The 3,704-nt window shown below is 51.9% G+C and overlaps 1 protein-coding gene across 3 annotated transcripts in view; it reads left to right on the forward strand.

The window, feature by feature from the left end:
- Positions 1 to 3,704, forward strand: part of LOC100742623 (myocardin-related transcription factor B) — a 250,068-nt gene that overhangs the window by 205,966 nt on the left and 40,398 nt on the right. The gene's annotated exons all lie outside the window — the stretch shown is intronic.

Here is a 3,704-nt window from a genome sequence, read left to right on the forward strand (position 1 = left end):
AACCGATCGCCACTCCTCCTCCATCTCGTTGCTGACGGGAACCCGAGCATCACGCCAGTGCATGCGATTATTATTCATAAATTAGGTGGAAGGTCGTCGACTGTCGGTCGAACGCAGCCCGAAGCAGCTAATTAACGTCAACAAGTGATTTTAGATCGGTGCTGGCAAGTGGGAGGAGCCGACTTTAGAGATAATTTCTCGGTTCTCTCGCGAAGTTGGTGTTAGGCGTTCGTTAATAGTTAATTACTTTCGGTACAGTTTAACACGATGCGTATCATGCAAAGTGAAATACTTTCGGAGACGAATTGGCTATATACGTTAAACATGTGGAAGCGGTTGTGGTTTTCGCGGGAACTGTTGCGTTCCAGCAGTTTCGTAACTTCTACTACATTGTTTTAATTAGCGGTCTAACCAACTTCTTTGGTTACATGTTTTCTCGGTAATTACAATTGTTTAGATTTCTTTGCTTTTTCTTTGATTTTCTTTTCTTTGTTTTCGTGGAAGTCACGAGCATCGATGCTAAATCTGGTGTATGTTAAGGCGGAATGATATATTTATTGACCCCCGATAGATTTAGTTAAACCCAACGTGACTTCGACACCGACGGAGGGTCTCTGGAGCTCGAGTCGCGCCACAGTTCTCCAAGTGTCATCGTATTTTCAACAGGTCGGGCTTAATATTCGATCCGTGGCCGGATTATCGGGCAGCAAAACAAGAACGTGGATGGCACAGCGGCTCGTTAGACACTAACCGTGTCGTTGCATCGGCCAGTCCCACGGTCTGGGCCTGTGTAATAAGCGGATAAGAAGGGCGACGTTGCAATCGGAATGATTTGTCAAGGAGAATGCTCGTCTGTCGCTGCCTAAGTCCTGTTTTCATAATCCACCGCGACGAAAAACCGACTGTCAATAACATCCACTCGTCGACTTACCATTCCGCGAGGCTTCTTTCGATTTCACGCCTGTTCCCACTCGGCAGTGCGAAACTCGCAGTCCCTTGACACGTTTTATACACCTTCTTTGTCTCTTTAACGATTTTGTTTTTATCCGTTTCTGGTACGTCGTAGTCGTGTGACTTGTTACTCGAAACTTCCACATTTATTTACGTAAATATTTAACAAATTCTACGCGAAGAGAAATTATCCGTCGCGTCATATGTCGTCAGTCGATTAATCATCTTGCTCTCAAATACCACGAATGTTTGCGAACACTCGTTGCAGATCAAAACAATATTCGGAGTTAGCTTTCGAAGCGCGTTATGAGATCAGGATTCAGAAGTCCGGATGACGCCCTTCTGGCCGTTGAGCCTCAAACGTAGGCGAAGCCGGACGTTGTTTCGGTAACCGCCGAAAATGCTGGCCACGTAGGCGGTAGCGAGCAATTCCGAAATCGACTTTTCGATTTACAAAACACACAGCGGTGGGCGAGCTGAACCCGATCGGCGACGAGCACGCCACGCTTGTTCGCCAACACGCGTATCTGGGGTCCCCACCCCGGCGCCAACTTATCATGGGTGAATCGGTCGCGTGGGCGATCACTTCCGGTCAGACGATCCTGTTCGATCCGGACCCCGATATTCCGAACATACATCGTATCACGCCGGATGATTATCTTTGCAATTTCTCTTACAAAGTTTAGACGATCTTTTAAATAAAACGTGCAAATTAATTCGACCCCGTTACTTCCCTGCTGCGTTGATCACGCCGATGATCACGCGATAGTGTTTAGAATAACTACATGTAAGGGGTATTTAAAAATAAGAAGGAGGCGGCTTTCAACGTCACAGACCATGTGACAAGTCTGAAAGATGCAAACGGGACAGATGATCGCTTAAGATTCCATCGGCGTTTCGCGGAAGTCCGTACTTCCTCGAGGGCTTTTCGGGGCCCCTCCCCAGTTCATCGGGTAATCCTATCACGCGCCGTGTTCTCTTCGCTTTCGTGTACTTTTTACAGCTCGTGTTCACCGGCGGATAATCGTTTCTGCGCGACACTCGCCCCGACCGCGGCACATTGAACAAGGCCTGGATTTATGATCCTCCTTTACGAACCGCTTTTAAAGCGGCCCCGAGGAGTTTTCCTTCCGGTTAAAAAGTTGAGACTGCGCGTGATGCACTATTTATATGACCATTAGCTTACGATCTTCTTCAGTCTTCTATAAATACCGGTCGCGATGCAGTCCTCGTTCCGTCATCTTTCTCGAGCCGACACTCGTCTCGACGTTGTCTCGTCGTTCTATAGAGGAAAATTCGTGATATGGCGATGACGGAACCTAATGTCTCTATGACGACCATCGTTGTAAGCGCGATACGTAAGATTTCGTCGCGCATCGTGCGTTCGCATCAAGCGGAAAATAGACTGGCTTGGCAATATGAATAGACCGTTACTATGAAATCGATTCGTTTCGCGCGCGATGTCTCGTTTGCTGTCGTTTGCTGCAGACAAGAAAACCGTGTACCAACTACTCAAAAAGCGTAAACAATTTGGATCGTGCGTCGCCGTTCTGGCAAAAATAACCAACAAGGCGGTCGGCCGAGCGATCGACGCTGCAACGGATACTCGTCGTCTAAATCTTGATAATTTACGATCCATTCGGGCTGACCTCGTGCAAAACGGCGGCTCTGGTTTTTACGTAAGCGACCGAGAGGCCCGAGTCGGTCAAGGTTCGAGAGCACGGCGCTACCGGGGCCCGAATCGCTGCCGCTGGCCGAACCGAGCGAACGAGCAAACGAGCGCCGCGCAGAAATGAGTTAGGGGTCGTTCGGCGGCCAGCCGAAAAATTCGCAGCAGTAAACCACTGCGGTACGCCACGGCTCGTTATCAATCGTGCGCGGTAGAGCATACGAGCTGACTCGGGGCACGCGCCTGGCGGGGTCGTAGGCCGCCCCACCCCTATTCTTTGCGATTCCCCCGTCCGACAGCGGAGAAAGAGGCCCTGATCAAGAGAGAGAGGGACAGACACGGCACCCCCACTCCGTTGGAACGTGGAACGGGGCCTGCGGGCCCAGTCCTCCCACTCGATGCTGCCCCCTCCTCCCACCAGACCCATGCAACCCCACCACCGTATCGCGGAGCAGTTCTCAACGATTCCCCTCGACCCGCCTCTGCATCGTTTTGCACTCGCTGCACGGGATGCCACGACAGTGGCTCTCTCTTCTTCTCCCTCTTTTCCGTCGTACGAAATCTTGCCCTTTCGTTCGATTTCTCTTTGAAGCTTCTTTCTTGGCGTTTCGAGAGCGTAACCATCGAATGCGGATATGCGAGATTTTCACGACGTCGCTCGTTGCCGCATCGGATGGCGAGAAAAAGGCAGTCGATCCATCCGCGATCACGAAGCATCATCGTGGTGCCGGTTTTGTACGCTTTGGCGGTTCGTTCGGGTCTCGAATCAGAGGAATACGCGTGAATCGCGGCGAAGGTTTCGCGTTTCCACGAGCGCGGAGCGAGAGCAGGGCCTCTCCCTCCGCCGTGGGCTCGGTGTCACGGGCCAGCGGTCGTAATGCGGCCCACACGCGCGCTCCACACTGGCGCGCAAATCGCATAAACACGCGCGCCGACGCATATACGCACGGTGGGGTAGAGACGCTAAGCGACGAAGCGGTCCTACCTCCTGCAGGGGACCGTGTCACGTGGCCCCCAGGCCGTGTAGCAGCACGCAGCGCACGGGCTGTGCTCTCTCGTGAGCGGCGCACACAACACCAGTCAG

This window comes from Bombus impatiens, unplaced genomic scaffold, assembly GCF_000188095.3.
Source record: "Bombus impatiens unplaced genomic scaffold, BIMP_2.2 scf_0136, whole genome shotgun sequence".
NCBI lineage: Eukaryota > Metazoa > Arthropoda > Insecta > Hymenoptera > Apidae > Bombus > Bombus impatiens.